Consider the following 23,252-nt stretch of genomic DNA (forward strand, 5'->3'; position numbering starts at 1 on the left):
AGGAAATATGGTTACCTACAGAATATTAGAACTGTGTTGACCTTTTTCCCCTGCAACAAAAGGAAAAATAAAATCCCCACAAAAGAATACCAATAGAATTACTTGCTGGAATCCAGGATACATTTATTTCCTCATTTCAGTGATCACATGAACTTTTCTTCTTTGTTAAAAAAAACCAGCTTACATACTATGCCTTATAAATATGACAGCCTTTTATTCCAGTTAGTCACAGATTTGCAGTACATGAATATACCAAACTGTAAAATTTGCTCAGCTGATTCAACAGAATGAAGTTATCTCCATAGTTATCATATTTATCAAGGTCAGTCGAGCTTCTATATATATGTTCTTTTCTTTTCCTACTCTTGCATGCAAAGAAAAGAAACTAACAAGAGGTGGAGGGGGAAACCCCTGTAAATGTCCAAGACAATAATTTCATTTAAAAATTCTAGACTAAGACAACTACTGGCTTTTTCCCTTAGTGAGACCAGACATATACAACACAACCCACAAATTAGTCACCACAGAAAGGATTTTGGAGATACACAGATTGCTGTCTTCATCTTCACTTCCTATTCTGCAACTCATGGCAGAAATCTACTCATGCAAAGTGTAATCAGCATCCAATAAACGTACCAAAAATTACTCCAAAGTTCTGTGGTATTTTTCAAACTGAGGAATGCTATAGTTACACAGACAATGCCAGTAACTTTCCTGGCCATAAGTTTATTTTTTCAACGGCAACACTTAACAAGCCAAGAAAGAACAGATAAGTGCTGTAGGGAAGTTATGCTCCACATGCTTTTATGATTCAGTTATGTCTTTGTTTTTGGTCTTGTTAATTTAAACTCAGCCTTTGCATGCCACCGTGGAAATTATTCCTCCTTCTTAAAAAGCATAATCTTGAAATGCCTGCTTCACATTTCAACACATCCCCACATGCCTTGCGTCACATGTAGCTGTCTCATCTTCCAAGCTTTAGGATCACTTTTTCCATCTTTATATAGCTTTCCAGTGACCCCTATTCTTTCCTACTCAGTTCTTGCTAGTAACCCTTCATTCTTTCCACTCCCTGCTCCAAATTTCTTCTCCTATACTCATGGGGAGAGCAGAAAATGAAGCTGCAGCATATCTCCAAGATTGTCTTCACAAAGTAAAAGAACAAACACAATTTCAGGCTTCCTGTTTTCTTTAAAAAATGAGAGATGAACTAATTTTCTGAAATTCATTCATTTATCTCTGGACAGATGAGGGAAACAGAGAGCATCAGCTTGGAATTCTGACTTAGGGAAGATTCTGAAACTTGACAGTGATTTTCAGTAAAGCTCTACCAGCCTGAAATCCTCAAAAAACATATCTCATCAATGTCTTGTGAGCTATTGCAACTTTAACTTAAATATGATCTCAGAAGACATGTCTTCTCATGATATGCTAAAAGCAGCAGTTTCACTGCATCTACTTTACAACAGTCATTGTTAGTTTATTTTAAAATCTTTTCTCTTAATCCTGAAATGCTGTCACTTTTGGATTATGAAGGTGAGGAAAAAATTGCAACTGAGGCTGACTTTAGAGAATACTGTCTGAACCAAAACCAAAGGTATGCTTTGAATCCTACCCGTCAAACAAAACTGAGAGAAAACAAGCATTTTTACTACAGAGCATCATAGAGAAAAAAAGGAAAAAAAAACACTAAGAAAAAAAGTCTGAAGTCTGTTCAGCATATAGTGTAAAGTACTAATTAATCCCAGATAGACGGGTCCTGTAAACTCATCAGAGAAAACAAAACATTTGAACACCATGTAAAAAAGGTGAGAAAGTAAGAAAAAGATCTCACACAAACATTACACTTCCAGATGTCACATCTGAATTTTTGCCATCTGAAAGTATTAATTTCCATCACTCGCCTCTGGCAGCCTTCACTAAAAAATCCTGCTTGCCATTCATTCATTCATTCATTCAGCTCACAAATAAAAGCATCACCCTACCAGGGCAGCCTTATCAATCACAAAGAAAGATGAATACCACCCAGGGAAGAACAACAGCAATGACTTGTCCTGCCTAGCATTTCATTTTACTACTTGTTGAAGTGATAGGTAGCACAACAGGTGTTTTTCGGCTGTCTCAAGTTGAGATAAGACCAATTTACTGGAAACAAAAAAGCAATGACATAAGAATACAAAGAGAGTAACAGCAACAATAAGTTGCTGTAATGTAAGTATACATAAAGAATGTGATTTATATGCAAAAGTGCTCAAAGACTGACCCTGCCCCTGAGAGAATGAAACACGCATAGACCCTCTGTGCCCATATTTTTCCTCCTGACTTCAAGCCTTGCCTCTTTCTTGGAAGCAAGATTCCCTAACTTCCAGCCCCCTATGATGATGTGCCTGGTATAGAGCAGCCACCTAGACAGGGCTCCAGGCTCTGACGCCTCCCTGCTACTGTGTGAAAATTAACTCTGTCCTGGCCAACAAACAAGCACCATGCACCCCTATTCTATGCCATCTGCATCATGCCCCAATCCTACACCTCACCTTCCAACTTTACACACGTACATATACAGGTACACACAAACACAGATATCATTTCCATAGTCAGTAGCCATCCCTCCAAGATGTTCTCCTGTGTTCATTTAGTCCATGACTGTGGGCTCTGAGGAGCTCAAAACTGGTGTTTCTGGAGCATCCAAACTCATTGTCCTTGGTAGTTAAGTTATGACATATAGTGGCAGCATCATTCAGCAACAAATAAATCAGACTCTTCTTATCCAAAAAGCAAATCCTTTTCAGGTTTTCCCTTCACCATGTTTTTCCTTCACCATGTTTCCCCATCGCTCTGTATTATCCATCAAGTGCACTCAGGGTCCTGAACAAAAACAATCCCATGGATGGGTTTGCCTTTTCTTGAGGCAGCACCAATTCAAATTATCTTCCCTTACACATTTCTCATATTCACTACAGTGACTTTATCCCCTTCCACAGTACATGGAGGTTTGAACTGGGCAGGGCCAGCTCAAAGAGTAGAACCTCTAATAGAAGAGCCTCTAGTGTTAAGTAACCAGGAGGCCTACACTAAATGTAGATCCCTATGTTTGAAGGTCCCACTATCCATTGCTTTCAATGTGGCTTTTAACAGTCCATTGCACTGCTCAATTTTCACAGAGACCGGTGCATGATAGGGATTATGACAAACCCACTCAATTGCATGCTCTCTGAGCCAGGTGTCTATTTTTGAAATGAGTCCTGTTGTCAGACTCAGTTCTCTGGGGGTTACCATGTCTCTGTAGGACCTGCTTTTCAAGGCCCAGGATGATGTTACAGGCTGTAGCATGAGGCACAGAGTAGGCCTCCAGTCATCCCGTGGTGTCTTCCACCATGGTGAGCACGTAGCGCTTGCCTTGGCGTGTCTGGGGCAGTGTGATGTAGTCAATCTGCCAGGCCTCCCCATAGCTGTACTTGGACCACCGCCCACCATACCATAGGGGCTTCACTCTCTTGGCCTGTTTGATGGCAGCACACAGCCCACAGTCATGGATAACTTGGGAGGCACTGCCATGGTTAGAGCCGCCCATCTGCTGTTGCAATGTTCTTCACAAGCCTGACTCTTGGGTGCATGTGCATCTACAGCATACACTTTTATAGCAACTCCTCCATCCAAGCAGAGATGTCTTGACACAATTCAGAAGCCCAGATGTGTTTCCCTCTCTGCTGCCAACTGTCTTTTTTCCATCGTTCCAGCCATCCCCACAGAGCATTTGCCACCATCCATGAGTCAGTGCAGAGATAGAGCCTCAGCCACTTCTCTCATTCAGCGATATCCAAAGCCAGCTGGATGGCTTTAAGCTCTGCAACCTGACATGATCCAACTTTTCCATCAACAGGTTTGCAACTTGCCACACACAACTCCATAGAGCAGCTTTTAATTTTTGACATAGCCTTAAGATATGGCACAAACTGTCAGTAAAGAGAGAACATAGCTGATAATATGGTATGGTCTCCTCAGCACATCACCATTACCACCTCCTCCTCCACTTTTGATGATGATCTGAAATTTTTGCTTTTGTACCAGTCCATGATTACTTCAGGTGATTTGGATTTCTTATATGATCTTGCTGTGTAATCAAGCTGTTAAAACCAGGTGGAGCAGTGCTCTTTATCTCTTCCATGACTCACCCCTGATAGCTCTCTCTGAGGGATATCTTCTGCTAATGGGCCATTGAACTCACTGCATGAGTCATAAAATTACATCATCCCATCATCCCTTTCTGAGATGCTCTGCCCAGGGGAAGGAGCCAAGCATTCCTACCTGGACATAATCTGGGGTGTGGAATACCAGAGCATCTACCACTGGATTCCCAGAGTTCAAGAGCTCCACAACCACCACTGGAGAGGGACAAGACTCTACTCAGGATCACCACTTCAACAGAACCACAATCCACCATTCAACTGGACTGCTACCACCAGTGTCAGGTTGTATTCTGACTCTGTCAATTTAAGCCGTGTTTTCTGCCTTTATTTCAATTTTCCTATTAAATTGCAGTTCTGGCTTGGAATCTCTCAGTGGTTCACTATCAAACTGGTACAACTACCAACCAAATGCACAAGTTACACCTCTTCTTACAGCACATTCAACACCTCCATCATCCCAGTGAAGACCAGTTCTACAGATATGTCCACCCCTAAAGCCTTCCTGTCTGCTATTTCTAATCACTGGCCAGACTGCTTGAAAAAACAACAGAGTTATAGCTTCTTGCCATTTGGAAGCTCTTCATAAGAATGAATAAATTCACTGTGAAAATGGATTTGTGAAGTATTGCTGAGGGGTCGTGGAAGTCTAGAAGGGGAGTGCCAAAAACAAGGGACAAGCTCACCATGTTTCCTGTGCTTGCTGCACCATAAACTCCCCTGGAAACAGTCCCTGCCAGTAGAGACAGACATTTCTTTAGTCTAACTTCACTTTCTAGAAAAATAGAATGGAATTTGCTAATATATGAAAAGGTTCAGACACAATAGGAAATCTCTACCTTGCAAATACTGAAATAAAAGCAAAACAAAACCAAAACCCATAGTAAAACATACCTGACTCTGCCATTTCCCAGTATCAAAAGTGGGATACTTTTGGTATTAGTTACAAAAAGTTACAAAATTAACAAAAGTTACTATCAGCCCTAAGAAATTGGCAAGATTTTTAAGTTTAAGACTTAAAAGACAGACTGAATGTACAACAAAATTGAGCTTATTAACAAATAAGTTTCTGCAGAAGAATCTGATATACTCACAGGAAACAATGCTGCTGTTGGACTAGCATGCTGTATAGGGGCAAAAGCTCTTACATATGCACTGAAGACAGGCAGTAATTACACAGAATAAAAGATGCTTATATAAATAATACCTCATCCCCAAAACATAGTGAATATATTTACCCAAACCACAACTGGCAATCAATTTATATTTATAAACATTTTTCCATCAAATCCCTGTCTCTGTGGAGGAATCCCCCTAGGGACCTACCTAGTAATTTCTTTGTGGTTGTCAGTAATTAATTCACTTTTACATTAAATGTAAATTCCTTTCAGATATTGTTTAAGAGATCAGAATTTTCTTTCCCTGTCTGAGAACATTAATCCAACAGCATCAATGTCTATCCAGGTCACTTCTGCTCACAAAACTCCTGTTGTTGAAGTATTGCACTGTTTGAGCACATACATAGCCAGCACAATTATTAAAAATTATCGTTTTCCAACCTGAAACAATAAATACACAACAGAGAAACTGGCTAAACAAAATATCGTTGAGGCATGAAAGGGAGGGAAGGAGAGGGAAAGAGACCTGCAACAAGAATAATTTAATGTTTTAAATATTTCATTGTCATTAAAAAATAATTTTTAAAATTGTGCTTTGTGGAGGGGTTTTTTATTTGTTTGTTTATTTTTCTTGTTTTTCTGTGGGTTTTTGTGTGTACAAGTGTGTGTTTTTGTAGGATTTTTTTTTTTTGTTTTCAGCAATCTGAGCACTTAAGACTTCAGCAACCAGAAAAACAGGACAAAAAACACTTCCAGTTACACATCAAACCCAATCACTGAACATGTCAAAACAGGCAATGCCTACACCACTGCTATCACTTTGGAATGATAATGTCCTAAACAATTGTCTTGTTAGTGATTCAGTGATATAACAAATAGTCAGAGATTTATTTCTGCTATGGTTCCACATAAGTTATACATCTACTTTTGAGTTGGTATGATGCCTGATTTGATTGCAATTTGTCAACCAAAGCATACATTCAGCTATAATATTAAGTGCAACCACCTCTTTAGCCATGAACAGAATTAAAAGCAGGACAGGAGCATGCTTAGCTGTCTATCAGCTTGCAGATTGCTCTACTGAAGCAACATCAGCTGGCCAGAACACTCAGCTTTTATTTAAGCAAATCAAAATGAAATAACAGACATCACCTTGGAAAATTTAACTTCAAGATGCCCAGGTACCTGAAAAGCATGTGACAAAAATACGCAAACCAAAACAAACACAAGAGCTCACTTAAAGATCAAACTAAAATGCAGAAGTCCCAAAGTGTATTACTAACCAGAAAAAAAGAAAAAAAAAATGAAACTCATGTTTCCTATCTTTTCTTTTGCGTTCCACCAAATCACACCTGTATACCTCAAAGATTTTCAGACTTTCTAAAAGCTTCTGCAGGGAAGTTTGCAACTTCCTGGGGCTAAAAGAGACCTCCAGTTTCCATTACCTCAGTCTTTACTTTCAAAATACAGCTGTTAGCCTTTCTTAGGTAAGGAAAAAAGATGAAGAATTCAGTAGTGATGAGGCTAGAAATTTATTTCCATACAAATTTTAAAAACTGCCCTTAAATTCAGTAGGACTTTTCCACAACACAAGGTTCCACAGAGGATCACAAATAATCCATTTGCATTCACAGTGCAGTCTGTGCTTCAAACAAGAAAAAAAAATAATCACGTCATTCAAACCATGTTGAATAGAAGCTCTGTGGCTAATCTGGGGAAGATCATTGTTCTGGCCTCAATAATGTGAGTACTACAAGATTCCTGCTAAAGCTTACCATGACAGAATAGAGCCTGCAAGTTCAGCAAAGATGCCCAAGTGGAGCTTCCTTAACCAAAATAGTTCCACAAACTCTGTAGACGGAATGTGGTGTGAAACTGTCCTCTTTCCCCTCTGTAAGATTAGGGAAATGACCTGTCACCTTAATCATTTATCACACAGTGAATTAATTTACAACAACAACAAAAAAATAGTACCATCACGCAGTTGAACTCCCTCAGAGAAATCATCTGCTGCTCATGAACAACGTGGTTCAGCAAAGATCCTTTACAGTGACCCCACCAGGGCAAGGTTAGAGAGAGAGCCTGCCCATATCCCCAAATAAAAGCAGAAGAGCAATATGAATGTATAAAAGGACAGAAACCTCTCTTCACAGATTTTCAATGAAAATAACCAAACAAACAAGTAGATAGTATAATATCCTTAAGCCTTTACCTTGCAGGGTAGTCTTTTCTATATGCCACTCTAATTTGCCTCATACCCCTTCTGAGAATAACAAAAGCATACTGACCCTAGTCATGCACTGGGTTCCACTTAAGGGCAGACAACTCAAGAGACTGCAATTAAATTACACATCTACCTTTCTCCTTTACATGCTCTGAGGTTCTGGCCTAGAAAGGACCTCCAGATGATAAGTGAGTAGATTATTCTCAAAATTACAAGCTGTTCATTCTTTCAGGAACTGTTTTTGTCTTGGAGTTGTGTATTTTCTTATTTTGGGATTTTGGAGAGAAAAGAAAATGTCACACTTTATTAAGTGACAGAAAACATACTTTGAAAGGACAAACCCATAGAATTTGGCATTGTAACATGTGAAGTCGTGAACACACTAACCCTAAGTCATGTCAGTTATGATACAAACTGGACTCACATCAGCAGCAGTTAATCTATCAAGTTTCTCTGCATACTGATGAAAAAAAATTTACTAAAATAAAGAAAAAAAAAAACAAAAGAGAAACACTTTTAATTTTCTATTAACATCTCAATTTTTTTTTTTTTTTGCTAGAACTGTCATGACTCTCAAAAACTTAATCATACTCCTTTTCCTTGCTAAACACAGGATACCTTTTTCTCTGCTACAGATTGAGGCACTTAATCTCATTTGCAGACAGACAAAATTTCCACTTATTTTATGTAGTTGTCCTTTTCCAGAATCCTTTCCATACTTCCCTGACCTAGGTCAGTTTGCACCATCCTCTGCAATTCTCTCACTTGCTAAACCTCCTTTCCTGATTATTTCCATATTGTATCTATTCCACACCCATCTCTTGGGGAGCATTTTGTTGCTGTTTTTTAAACCCAGAACGATACCTCATCTTCTCTTGGAGCCTTGTACTTGTCTGAAAAGCAGAGCTTTGTCTGAAAACTCAAAAAAAGTCATGCAGACATGGCTTCCTCATTTTCCTGCAGTTTGCCCTTTAAAGCCAACACATCAGTCTGCCTTCCCATTACTATTCAGCACCTCTAGAATTATTTCGGTCATTATCTAGCTTCTTCTAATGACTTACATAAGTGTTTGCCTGTTAGGAATTGCTTAGAGATGATTCTTTCTTTGCCACTCATTGAAGCTGGAGAATTTCTTCCCACCCTCTGGGGAAAAGAATGAACATCTGCCTCAATGCAAGGGATGCTGGCTGGTAGATGCATATCTCCTGGGACTTATTAAGAGCTTCTTCAGCACAATGAACAGGTCAGTGTAAAATAATCACACCAAACACACAGACGCACAAAAATTGATCTAAAACATCTCTGCTAGCCACAGAACCATCTTCAAGAAACAACTTACAGCAGCAGCTCCATAATGTTTTTTTAATTAGTAAATACTGGAACAGTAATATATCCCTGAACGTGAATTTTTAATTTTTGCATTTCAAGCAACTTAAAGAACTAAAAAGATTTCAGAGTAATAATTCATGCAATCATCTGATTTCAACATTTTCTTACTACTTTAAACTTCTAGAATCACAAGAAAATAAAGAGTTAAAATACACCTAGACACCAACTCCAGGAAAATAATGCTAAACTGCTCAGGCTTATGTAAACAAGTCACAACAATATGGATGGTCTCTCATAGCACAATCACAATGAAGCTGCTGTCATGTGACTATTTTCTAAATATACACTTTCATCATACTGACATCTATAATACCAAATACTCCTCAAAGAAGTAATTTCAAAGCAGTTTATGAAACTCTTTTAAAATTGTTTATTTCTTCTGACAGACATGAAATTTGTAGTTAATGAAGAGGAGAAAAGTTCAAAGTAACTATAGATAGCTCATCGTTTAAGATACATTATTAGCTGTTGCCAGCAGTGTGTACACATGTGTGTATAAAAGAAAGTATGGTACGTTTTTGTCCTCTTCTGTTTCTTCTGTTATTAAAAAAGAAAAGAAATAAAAAGAGGAGAGAAAAAGAGTGTCGGATCAAGGAGCTGCTCATTAAAATTATTCTGAACTCTGGAATTGCAAGGGTTGTGGACAGAATTTTGCTCCAAAAATATTCTCATTATTGTTTTGCTTAGTAATTAAAACAATTAAAGAAGATAATAGTGGGCAAAGGATTTTGTATCAACTTTATTAATGGCAGAGCTGCAGGGATAGAGTGTGCCCTCAGCGAATTTGCAGATGACATCAAGTTCAGTGGTGCTGTTGACACACCTGAAGGTCAGGATATGATCCAGAGAGACCTGGACAAGTTTGAGAAGTGAGCCCATGGAAATCTCATGAGATTTAACATGACCAGGAACAAGGTGCTACACCTGGGTCAGAACACTTCCAGTATCAACACAGGCTGGGGGATGAATGGATCGAGAGCCCTGCTTGAAGACTGGGGGGTGCTGGTGGGTGAGAGGCTGAACGTGACCCAGCCACGAGCACTCCCAGACCAGAAAGCCAAACGTGTCCTGGGCTGCATCCAAAGCAGTGTGGACAGCAGGGGATGGAGGGGATTCTCCTGTGAGCAGATCCCCCTGTGATCTGCTCTGGTGAGAGTCCAACTGGAACCCTGCATCCAGCTCTGGGGTTCCAGCACAGGCAAAACATGGACCTGTTAGACTGAGTCCAGAGGAGATGTTTAGAGGGATGGAGCACCTCTCCTATAGGAAAAGTCCGAGGGAATTGGGATTGTTCAGCTGGGAAGAGAGATGGCTGCAGGGTGACCTAATTACAGCTACCAGGACCTGAAAGGAGACTTCAAGAAAGAGAGGGACTTTTTACAAGACCATTTAGAGACAGGAGGAGGGAGGATGAATTCAAACTGAAAGAGAGTAAATTTAGATTATATATTAGGAAGAAATCTTTACTGTGAAGGTGGTGAGGCACTAGCACAGATTGCCCAGGAAAGGTGTGGATGCCCCATCCCTGGAAATATTTAAGGTCAGGCTGGATGGGGCTTTGAGCAACCCGGTCTAGGGGAAGTGCCCTGTCCATGGCAGGGGGTGTGGAACTGGATGTGCTTTATGGTCTCTTCCAAGTCATAATATGACTATGATTCTAGTGAGGTATAAATCACCATATCAGAAATAGGGATGCTTTTCTCCAAACTATCACTCCTTAGCAGAAAAAGTACAAGAACTTAATCTTCTCAACAACTTACAAAAACAATTTTAATATTTGTTTCCAAGAAGAAATAACAAAGCAATTAAAATTCAACACTTCTATGGATCAGCAACAGAGACTCCATTTGTAAACTCCACCTTTTGTTTCAAACTCAGAAAACTAGTAATAGGCTGGCACTCTTTCGAAACAAGTTTGTATTTAAACATTCAGGAAATATCCTTTTGCTAGATTAAAAAAAAACAGCTGGATGATAACAAAATGTCACAATTCTCTAAGCAGCTTTGAGGGGGCCAGCCTTAAAACGAATACTTCCTTTTTACCCCACATCCACAAAACAGATGTTCAATCTTCAGGCAGAATATAAACCACCACAAAATACAATAATCTGGAAATGCTGAAGCCAAGGAAGTTCACAATTAAGTATGCCAAACTCCAAATCACAAATTACAAAGGCACCACCTCAGTATAGATCTGCATGCGCCATGACCAATGATACACAAACAGGAGTTTAATTTAGTTTATCTGAAATAGAAATTTGCCAACTATTACCCCCACTCACAACAATACATTTAAGATTGTAAGGCAGTAGCTTAACATGGTTCAGGCTACCACCAATGCAGACACTGGAACTATTTATCAATCCCTCAAACCAGAAATAACAGTCATTCTCCTTCAGAAATATTTATGCATTGGTTCAACTGACTGTTCTCCATACACTTTCTGCAGTACTGTATTTTGCAAAGTTAACCTGAATTAAGTTTGAAATAACTTGGAATTAACAATAAGGAAGAATTATTTTAATGACAGGATTTAAATTCCCTATTCTCACGTCACTGCTCTTTCCCAAGGCCACAAACAAACTTATCTGATGGACAGCAGTGACCCAGAAATAAGATCTTACCTTTGATCTTGTCAAAATGGAGTAGCTCAAGACAACAAAAATCCCGATGTTGACAAATGAAAGGGAATTACTTATTGTCCATCATGCAACTATCTGGTGTGCTGAGAACAATACACTCAATTTGTGAATCCCTTCTGTAAAATTGGGGCTGGTTAATAGTTCCTTGGCAGAGGTCAACAGGGCTTCCTAGTCTTCACAGTCTGCATCATGGTCCCTACTGTCTACAGTATGCCAACTCAACTGGTTGGACTTTTTGTGGGATAGTTTTTATGACTGACCAAGAAACGCACTCTGCAAAATACCCTGGCAGCAGCAGCAGGCTTTGTCAGGGATGTTTAGTAGAGAACTGCAGCAGAGTACTGGGTTTTGGCCTTGGGTAGCTTATGCTGATCTTTCTATAAATTCAAGATTTATAAATGCAAAGCACTACTGAAATATATCCTCAAAGCAGAGATATGAAGAAAACAACAAGATTTCATCACCTTTCCCTCTGACCCTTCTTTTTTCAATTATCAAGTGGAGTTTAAAGCAACTTAGGCTGCTGCTTATCTGAACAAGCAGGTAAATACAGAGGATTAGCTCACAGCTTGACTAATTCACTTTAAGAATTGACTTGGATTAACTCTGAGTTGTGTTTAGCAGACAGGCTCTTAGTGCATGCAAGAGGTCACATGAATTAAGTAGGCTGTTGTAAATTCACACCATGCTTCGGCGATTATTCAGCTTCTCTGACTAGGTCCTCAATACATACGATGCCCAACAGAAGCAACAAATATCCAATCAGAATATTTGGGAGATGCCACAAATTCAAGTGAAAACAGAAAGCCAGGAGGCAGAATGGAACTGATGTAAAAACAGAACAAAATCAAAAAACCCTATCTTCTAACACATATGATGACAGAAAGGCTAGTGTCCAAGCACTATCTCATCATTTTTTAGATAAACTCCTTTTGCACATCTTTTAAGGAGTAGGAAAGGCAAAAAAACAATCCTATTGGACAAAAGCACAACTCCATATCAATGGACTATTCTTAAATAAAAAAGAAAATAAGAACTAACTAGCAGTTTGCCTCTGGCTCTTCCATTGGAACTTGGTGCACATTAGCATGGGTACAAACTTTAAACACATACACACTTCAAAGTCTTCTTCAGACAGTCTTGTAACAAAAGCATAAGCCATAAAGCATTTCTTGGGAACCACTAAGACTTTTTTTTTGTGACCACACAAATAAACTAAGAAGTTCAAGGGATTCAGGCCGCAAAAGGAGAACGTACTGAAATCCACCCACAAACCAGACTTTTTAGGCATCCCACAATTGCACACACCAGCTGTGTCCATGACACCAAAGCTTGAGGCCCATGCAATGCTATTCTCATCCCTGACACAGCCCACTTAGGCATGCTGGGTCTGATTTTCAGCCTCCCACTACTGAGTGGACTCTCCTAGGTCAGCCAAACTTATACTCCCCTCTCAGGAGATCCCACCTGGAGTACTGCATCCAGCTCTGGATCTCTGAATAAAAGAAAGAGTGCAGAGAGTGCCATAGAAATTATCAGAAGCCTGAAGCAGCTCTCTTATGAAGACAGGCTGAGAGAGTGGGGTTGTTCAACCTGGAGAAGTCAAGTTTTCTGGGACGGCCTTATGGCACCTTCCAGTATCTAAAGAGGGCTTATAAAAAAAAGCTGGAAAGGGACATGAGTATGTAGTGATAGGACAGGGGGTAATTGACCCAGAAAGATGGTATATATCGATTCATATTAGGAATAAATTATTTAGTGTGAGAGCAATGAGACACTGGAACAGGTTGCCCAGAGAAGTTGTGGATACCTCAATCCCAGGAACTCTTCAAAATTATGCTGCACAGCTCTTTGAGCAACCTGGTCTAGTGGAAAGTCTGTCTGTAGCAGAGGCTTGGGACCTAGCTGATCCTTTGGGTCCCCACCAACTCAAATCCTTCTATAATTCTATACAAAAATGCACTATAGCATGCTGGCAGAACTGACAGTGTTTTGGAGTAACCCAACGCCTACTACTTGGTTCGTAGTTGGCGTTGGGTTCAGTCTTCAGTCTTGAAGCAGCTTTCTTCCAAGAATACTCCACTTAACCCAACAGCAACACTTCCAGGCAAGAAGGAAGAGTAAAGCACCACAACTTACCAAATCCTCAAAATTTTCCACTGCAGCAATACTGGCACCCCCCTCTAGTGGAGACACAGCTTATACAAGCAGATGACACTTGCAGGGTCTTGCTAAGAAACCACAAGGGGAATAAACTGAGCACAGAATGACTTCTGGCACAATTGCAATAGGCAGATGCATGGCAAGTCCACATTCGGGTTTCTTACCAACTAAGAAATGTCACCTCATCTTGGGAGCTCCAAGAAAAGTCAGTATTTCGCCCCCTTCTCCTTTCTCTCATGATGCAAAAGGAGCAGGGTGTGGCTTTTTTGCCAAAGCTGTTCCTACATTTTTGTGCCACTTTCTGAGGGAAAAAGTAACTGTTTTCAGTTACCTTTACCAAATTATATCAAAGACAGATCCCCTCCTAATATTCATAGCATATTAGGAACAATTTAGAAAGAAGAACTGAAAAAGCTGTAAACAAGACTCTCAAACAGAACTTGGTTATAAAAATCTGTGCAACTGATGGCAAGAAACTGTGGGAAAGACATTGGAGATGGAAATATGCAGGGTCATATTATTATTAGGCATATATTTTTTAAGACATTTATGTTTTCTACAGTCATGTAATTCCCTCCTATCATCAGATTGTCATCAGCTTGCACATCTCCCCCTGATTTTTTTTCCTCTAGGCTGAACCTCCTAGGATGCTTTTGCATGTGAAACTTAAGCAATCCAAAGCAGGAAACAGAAACACTGTACTTCTTGGAGAAGCAGGCATTAACCTATGCTACTCCTATCAACTGCAAAATTGAGTAATTCTAAAGACCCATTTTTAGTCCATTCATTAATACCAGGATTGTTCTGATTATAGTAATACCCTGAAGTCTCAGCAATTTTCAGTCCCACTAGCAGAGACTTTTGAAATAGGACACTGTAACTACTGTAAACAAGAAGATAAAAGACATGGGGAGCAAATACTAATTCAGAAAAGTCTTCTTTTGTTTGCAAAGCTTTTGGACAGGGAAATACACTGCTCTGAGGTAAAGTTTTCAGTAGTTCCATCAAAATATTTAGGAGGAGCAAAGCAATCCTGATATGTTGCTTGCTACACTGGGACAGTTCTCAAAGCCCCTTGCAGAAGCCATGCCCACGGCAGCACAAAGATACCTGGCTCATTTCCACAGAATTGCTCTCCACGTGTGACACATTTGTGGGAGGAACAGAAAGGAAAAGGAAAGACAGAAAGACCAATAAACTCGATAGACATTTATAACGGTATCTTTCAAGAACAATTCACATTCAAGATGTGAATGCTAGGTACCTATCCACACATCCTTTTCCCTGAAGTGGTTAGTTTCACTGTGGTATCTCAGGAAAACAATTTGTGAATTCCATTTCCTTGGCAAGAGGAATGAAGAGGCAATGACTACTGATGCACTGGACTTGTGTCTGCAGGAATGTAACAACAAACAAGGATACATGTGGATAGAAACAGCTGAAAAACCCAATGAATTCTTTACTGAAAGCACAGGCTTTGCTCCTCAACCAAATCTAATGCTTATGTAGATGATTAACATCTGTTCAAACACTACTCCAAGTATACCCCAGTGTCACTGTGGCACACAGGACATCATGCACTTACTAGTAGTGGGGGTCATCCTGACAAGACAGAAATTCCTGGAGACATCATCAGACGGACGCAGGGACTGTTCAGGCTATTCTCCTGTACTAAAAATTTGCCAGTACAACACACAACACTTTAGCAGGGCTGTGTACACATTTGCAGACACCTTCCAAGTGCAATAGTCACTGAGATGCAACACAGTAGCAATACAGACCTTGCTGCACTGTACTCTCCTTTGGGATTGACAAGCTTATCATTATCAGTCTGAATTTATGCTTCTCTAACATTCCCCTACCAATTTCCCAAATGCTTTTTACTTCAATAATTAGTTTTATATATTCAAAGTTAGCATGCAACTACAGAAACGTGCCAAAAAGTTTACTCCTATAAGCACAACCTTAGCCAAATTTTCCCTTTACATCCTACATTACAGCTGCACTACCTCATGAAATGCTTTCCACTGTAACTCATAAGAAGATTGTCTGTGGAGACTGGATCAGTAGTTTTACAAGATATGTACAATCACCGAAAACACACTTGTCACAGCAGGCATTGAAACAACTCAATTATGCACAAAAGTGCACAAATTACTTATATTAGCTGGAGTATCAATGAAAGAGCTCAGAAGTGTCCAGATAGAACATCAAGCACACATACACACTGCCATCCTTTGCTGCTTCATATCTTCAATACTTCATATTGGTTACAAGTAACTGCAAAAATGGTTAGTAACGCAACCATGAAACCTTAAAAGCTCCAGCACTCAAGAAGTGACACCACTGTTGCAGTAAGTGCAAAAAAAAAACAGTAACCACAAGAAAACCTATCCCACCAAGAGAATCAGTGAGCACCTAATGCAGGCACACACAAAAAAATACTGACCATAATAATGACCACCACAGTCCCTCCAGTGCAAAGCAACACGTAGGGGCAAGATGACCATTTCCTGACACTGTCATTGGGTTGAGGTACCAACCTGCAGTCCTCCTCCGAGGTCTCCTGCCACCAGCCATCCAACTGGCAGGAGCTGCAGCTGTGCCACGCTGATGATTTGCCTGTCCTTGATCCCAAGCAGCAGGAGGGTAGGGATGCTCACCACCCACTGGGCCTCTGTGCTGTGAGCTGAAGGGACAGTGAAAGTTGCACTGGTGGCACCCACAGAGCCTTCCACCCCTCCTTCAGCCCTTCCACCTCACTAGATGCCAGCAAAGCTAATTCAGAATGGAGCAGCAAACAAACTTGAGTTTTCTTCTGCACAAGCACCCTGGCTGTGGACACCCACATCCTGGCTGGGTGAGGCATGCTGTCCTTCACACATTGCAGTTATAAAATGCTACCCCAGCTCCCTTGATCTAACAACCACAACAGGTCAAAACCAGACTGCACTATCAAAGACTAAACATTTAGTGAAATCCAGTGGCTACATCCCCTTTATCAAAACCCCTTCACAGTAGACAAAATAACAATTGCCACATTTGAAAGCTATGTAGCTATGAAAGCTTGAGAGTTTATCAGTCTTTCTCCTTTCCTACAAACACCAACCTGAAGTATTACCACCTTAAATACAGGTATGACTTGTACAGCATCTCTCTTCTCTGCTTGGATCCCAGTAAGTTTTTGCTAGAATTCATGTTCAGCTCACTGCTATTAAATAATCACCCACTTACTCAAAAAAGATACAAATTTCTGTATGCTGTAAAGATTCAATACCCATCCAACATTTATCGCTGTAGCCAAATTCTTCTTAATAAAAAATGGATATTACTTTAGCTATATGTTTCCACCCAGGGTGAAAATAATCATCCTCAAATGGCAAAAAAAATCTTCTAAGAAAAATGTCTGCTCCCATAAATAATGTACCAGCACAATTTCATATGTGCCATACACACCCTAAAAAAGTGGAGAGGACGGAGGGAAAGGGGCTTGCAATGAAAAAGAGTATGTATTTCCTTTGCCAGACTTTTACCCCTCTTACAATCTCCAGCATTCTGTACAGAAAGATCTTGCCTTTGATGTCAATCCAATGCTTTCAAGCTTGCTCCTGCAAGCACTGCAATATGCAATACATTTTCTAGCTGGCAAAGAAATGGATGTACTGCATTAAGTGCCTGTGAAATCCATCCTACCCCAAGGTCACTGTGACATGTAAATTCTTACAGAAAAGCCAGAATGGTCTGTAATATGGCAACATGAGGACCACACCAAACAGAATTATCATACATGATTAACAAACTCATAGACATTATTTTCAGCAGTTTAAAATATCCACTTCAGGAGGTGTTGGCCTCTTAGTCACAGCAGAAGCAAAACCAGAAAGATAAAAAGATAATATTGGTCTCTCATATTTATCACCTTTGTATTTTTAAAAAGCAAAATGAGAGGACCTCTGAATTTTATCTAGAGTATATCACATGAAAGAAAAAAAAAAAAAAAAAAAGAGGTTCCAATGCCTTTCAAGTTAAAGAAATCTAAAATAAATCCAAAAATATTTCTCCTTCTAAAAGAGATCCAGACTCCCCACTTTTGCAATTTAAGGCATTTCTTGTGCCACTGATCTACACCACCTACCATCATTTCAGCAGCAGACCACATTGCAATGTATGAGTGGTAAACAGTAAGGCACAATGTTTTGCTCCCTTTTCTCCAGCAGCCAGGCATCACAAAGTCCACCAGAACAAATCTTCAAGGAACTTAAAAAGAAAAACACTTTACCCACCCCAGGCCAGAACCCTGTCCAGGCTATTTATCCTGGGAGTGGCTTGAGGAGGAGGGATGTGGTTCTCCCTCTGGCTGTGCTGCTGCCAGGGGCAGGCATGCCTTACCCAGACTGCTTGAACCACAGCAGCCCCACAAGTCTGTGGCTGTTTTTGCCTGCCAGAAGCAAAGCGAGAAGATTCACTTTCTTTTTAAGAAGAAATACTTCTTTACTTCTGGAGTAAAGGCACCAATGAACTCTTCTTTATGTGCACTAACCTAACTACCTACAGTATCTGGGTCAAGAAGGATCCAGATCCAGTAGGAAATCAAGACAGAACCAAAAAACATGGTACACAAACTATTCCAGGCTGTGCCTATCAAGAAATTCTGGACACTATGCACTAATGCAAGCTAGGCTATTGCTCCTTTGTAGAGAAATATAATGCCTTAACCACCTCAAAGATGTTTGTCAAGAGCTTATAAGAGAAATGTCATGGTCATGGAGTTGCCATGTGAGATGGGGACACACATATACTACCAAAACCAGCACCAATACATAGGCTCTTTTCTTTTCTGGTGCTCAATGTTGCATAAATAGAAACAGTGTTTTGACAATTAGAGACAGCAGTCATTAAAAAATGAAAACTGATCCTAGAGTACAACCTTCATCCAAACAATTACCAAGATTTTGCAGGCCAGGTGTGCTGTTAATCAGCTTGGGAGTATGGAAAGCATGCCAGGCAGTCAAGAAACACCAGTGGAGGAGAGAAGGAGAGATCTGGGTACACAAAGACAAGCACTTCTCAGAATTCTCCCCTATTTTCAACAAAAACCTAACCAAGGTAGTAGACATACAGATGTTCACTGTCATTTGTACCAGTATATCAATGAAAGTCAAGTATGCACAGGCAATGCTGCTATGTGTTTCAAAGAAACTAAGCTTGAAATATAAATTAAGAAAGCCAAAATTCAAGTTCCCTGATATGTAAGTAGAACAGCAGCTCTCATTTCCTTGACAGAACTTTCTTCTGCCCTGGGAATAATTTTCTATTTCTGTCAGAGCAACCCATCAACCTTGCACCTGATCCAAAGTCATTCAGTGCCAATACAGGTTTGCCATTGACATTTATGGGCCATGGATGAAACCTGAAGCTTCTGCTTGAGCTGTGAAGACAAACACGTGGGGGATAAAATGAAGTGTGTAAGTTCAGCCCTAATGCAGCATTGTTGAGGAGTGCCACATCTCCACAGTATCACCTACACATCAGATGCTATATAACCACTGTCAATTGAAGCCATTACTGTCTCAAGTCACTCATGATCAAGCATTTCTAGAAATTAGCATTCTCCCTTGAAATTATTAGAACTCCTAAGGCAACAAATGAGGACCACACTGAAATTGAAAGCAATCTTAAAGGCAAGGACATGAGAAGATGGAAAAAGAAAAGACACTTTGTTTTCTCGAAAGTTGGTTTTCTTTTCACTCTACTAAACTGATAGAAAAAATAATACAGACTATTGTGAAAGATGAAGCAGTGAAATGCACAACATAAAAAGAACTAATCCAATAACTAAAGATGCTGGAGGGAGCAAATATCGATTGCTCTATTTTTCTTTACCCTGGCATTATGTGTAGCAGGAGCACTTCAAATATCTCAATTAGATGGATTTAAGCTGAATTTAAGTGTCCCTTAAATTACATGCACTTTTCTTTCTGAAAGAGAGGAAATTTCATTTATGTAGCAAATTCTAATTTTGTGATGGAAACAACAGTGAAAAGGACAACTGCCACACAGTACTGGTTACCACTCTCAAATTCTTTCACATATCCTTGAGCATTATCAAGACCATAAGCAATGTCTTGTGAAGAGATTCCCCACTCAGCCCTGATGGCAAAAGAGCTGCATTCAATTTTCTCTGCGTCAATACGACAAAAAAAGCCAGATACACAGCAACACTGCTCAGTAAGTGCTGGCAGGTCACCACCTAGAGGTGCTCAAAGCCAGCTCTTCTGACATCTGGAGAAGCCAGCTCACCTCTTAGAGTGCTCAAACTGCTGGGTATTCAAAGGGAAGATGGTGGTGGTCTCCCAAAGGAATAAAGTGCTCAGAAAAATTACTTGCCTTTTGATCTAAATCTCTGAATATGAGACAAAGCAAGCTCAATATGGATAGGCCACTGACAACCAGTTAACTATCCATTAACGTGTTATTAAGGGCTCATTACAGAGATATCAAAATGAATCCCATATAAGTACAAAGCAGAGCAAAACACTTTCTTCAACAACCAGGATTCCCCAAATAGTTCAACTGTGTGACACTATAAGACCAAGTTAAAGACATATTTTTAATTTTCCCATTTTTAAGCAGAGAAGGAATTATATTTTAGTAACAGTCTTCCAGAGCTACTGATGAAAACCACATGACCATAAAGTATTTTTGCTCACAGTGATAAGATTGTCTGTTACTTACACGTGGAGTTCACATATTAAAGCTGGGTACACAGTGTAGCATTACTTTAATTTTGCATTTTCCATGTGTTTCGTCTCAAAAGCTGTTTAACCTTTTGACCCTCAATATTTGTTTTGAAGAGCAAAGGAAGAGAAAGCAGACACCAGCCAATGATTTCCTCTCTTCAACCAGCACCACTACTGCTAAGTTCTCAGAACAAGGTTTATAGCAGCCAAGGGTCTAACTACTGCAATCTATAATAGGGAGTGATAAAGACAGCACCACACTGATTGTGCAGCAGTGCTTTAGTATTCCTAAATAACATTTTCTTGGTTATTTACCGTACAAAAAAGAAAACAACCACAGTTCATGTACAACTGCACAGGATGAGACATTGTCAATCTATTCTGGAACAAAACAGCACTTAATTTTGTGTGGTTAATATTTAATAAAAACAACAGTAAAATACAGGCTATCAAGTTGCTTTGTAAGTCTGAGCCCGTATCAGTTAAGGAAAAACATGCGGCATGCCTATGGCCAGCAATAGCAAGCTGCAGGGCAGAGCTTCACTTACGCCTGTGCACAGAGCATTGCTTCAGTCCACTGCTGAAATTGCCAGAAATATTATTTTAGTACTGCAGTATAGCCTATCCTTGCACAAGAGTAACAGGCTGCACGGCACACAGCCCTGGCCACCACATGGAAACATGACTCCCAGACCTGAGAGTGATTCATTTTAGACCAAATGGTACAACACACCAAACCTGAACTAGCATGCAAAAATTTCCTTTGAAAAGATAAGAAGAGTTGCAACAGTTCTTAGTGGCAAAAAGACTGCAGCTACCCCAAGTCCCCCACACTTTGAGAGCAAAAGTTGCCTACAGGGTTTCCCCCAAATTACTTTACCGTAAAACTTTAAACCCCCCCCCCAAAAAAAAAAACCAACCCCCCCCAAAAATAAACAAACAAAAAAAAAAGCCAAACAATCCCAACCAACAACAATAAAAAAAACCAACCAACCAACCAAAAAACCACACACACACAAAAAAAAAAAAAAAAAAAAAACCCCACACAGAAAACCAACCCAAACCTGGAGCAAATAAGGATGGAAAAAAAATAACAAAGGGGGATTTAGGCAGCTTCTAACATTCACAGACAACTGAAATCATGAAGGTGTGAGCTTGTTTCACAGAGATACCCCCAAGAAAATTAAATTTAGACATTCCAACATTTTTGTGAAAATGAAAACTTTTCACATATTTCCATAGGAAGCAGTTTTTTGGGATGGTTCCCACTGTGGAGCTATTTTAAAAGAACATAGGAAAATAAGTGAGAGGAAGAAACTTGGTCCCTCTGGTTCCACCTCTGTCTTCTCACTTCAGTTTGCTAACGGCTTTTGTCCTCTAGCTTCCCTCCTGCTTCCCCCCGCCCCCGGTCTTTCTCTAATAAATCACACCCTTATGCTTGTCATTCATCTTCTCCCTGTCCTTTACCTTTGTAAACACCACGGATACACCGACACTGCTCCCATCGGACTTGAGCAGGCTCTTCGTCCGAAAGACTGAGGAAGTCAGGAGAGAGCGGTGGCAACCATTTTTTATCCAGGACTTTTTCCACTGCCTTAATTTGGTATAAATAAATCCAAAGAGATTTCGGGGTGGAAGGGGTGAGGAAAGGAAAAAAAAAAAAAAAAAAAAAGGGAAAAAGAAAATACGAGGCCAGATCCTAAGTAAGTCCTGTTAGTGTTCCTTAATCAAACAAGTGCCCATCACTTATTCCAGGCCGGCCCCGGAGACGTTAGTTCAGCAGGAATAGCAGCCTAACCCGACGCCTCGAATCCACTCGAGCCCATCCCGAAGGAGAGGACCCCGACAAGTCGCGCCGCCCGGCGCACCACGGGACGGAGACCAGGTTCGGAAAGGCGAGAAAAACAGCCAAGGAGAGGAGGCGAACAGCGCCGCGGGCACGGAGCCCTCGGGGAATGGGAAGCGGAATGGGAAGCGGGCACCTTCTCGCGGGCGAGAGCTGCGGGACCCCCGCCCCGCTCCGCCCCCGGCCCGCCGCGCTGCGCTTACCTGCGGGGGCTGCGCGGGCGCGGCTGGAGGGAGCGCGGCGCCGCCGCCGCCGGCGCGCACGGAGAGGGAGGAGGGGAGAGAAGGAGGGAGGGAGGGAGGAATGAGGGGTGGGACGGGGAGGGACGGAGCAGAGCAGAGGAGAGCGGAGTGGGACGGGACGGGCTGGGCTGGGCTCCCTCCGCCCCCGCCCGCCCGCACGCCTCGCCGGGCGGGCCCAGGTGTGCCCGTCCCGCCCCACCCGCGGGCCCCACGCGTGTCCGGCGCTCGGCCGCTCGCTCTCCCCAGCAGAGCCCGGCCGGCCGCGGAGGATACGTCGGGCAAGGGCGCGGGGTTCGGTCTGCGCGGTGGTGGTGTGCAGGTGTTTCTGCAGCAGCCGCAGTTCTGGTCCTGGGAAACTTTCGAATCTCTTGCCGACATCGGCATTTGGGAGCCTCAGTCACAGGAACAGTCAATTTGCAGGTTCACCCAGCGCTCATCCTTGGAAAGGGACAGGGTTGCACAACAGAGTTTTCCAGATTAGAACTATTTTATTATACAAAACCAGGCTCAAATTACTTCTTCCCCACCCCCTGCCCTCCATAAGTTTTTACTGTGAAATAGTCTGATTTCATTGGTTTGCTGGAGCATCTAGAGGTCACTTTTGCATACACATGCATCAAGTGAAAAGACCTATGTTGCACAATACTTGGAGTTCAGTAGCTGAAATGGCTAAGCATTCCTAAACCCTGTAGTGAAATTTCTAG

General features: G+C 41.0%; 1 protein-coding gene across 4 annotated transcripts in view; it reads right to left on the reverse strand.

Moving 5' to 3' along the window:
* The window catches only part of LPAR1 (lysophosphatidic acid receptor 1), a 67,652-nt gene extending 45,083 nt beyond the window's left edge, over positions 1-22,569 (reverse strand). The window contains exons 1-2 of one of the 4 annotated variants that reach the window (XM_077790314.2): positions 22,510-22,569; positions 21,928-22,054 (exon numbers count right to left, since the gene is read on the reverse strand). The gene's annotated coding sequence lies outside the window, so the exon portion shown is untranslated. Of the gene's footprint in view, positions 1-17,855; positions 21,902-21,927 lie in introns of those variants that run through there. The other 3 variants (XM_021525009.3, XM_085566200.1, XM_085566201.1) reach the window with 3 other exon arrangements.
* Between the last annotated feature and the right edge of the window lie 683 nt (positions 22,570-23,252).

Source organism: Lonchura striata, chromosome Z (genome assembly GCF_050655825.1).
Source record: "Lonchura striata isolate lonStrDom1 chromosome Z, ASM5065582v1, whole genome shotgun sequence".
Classification (NCBI taxonomy): domain Eukaryota; kingdom Metazoa; phylum Chordata; class Aves; order Passeriformes; family Estrildidae; genus Lonchura; species Lonchura striata.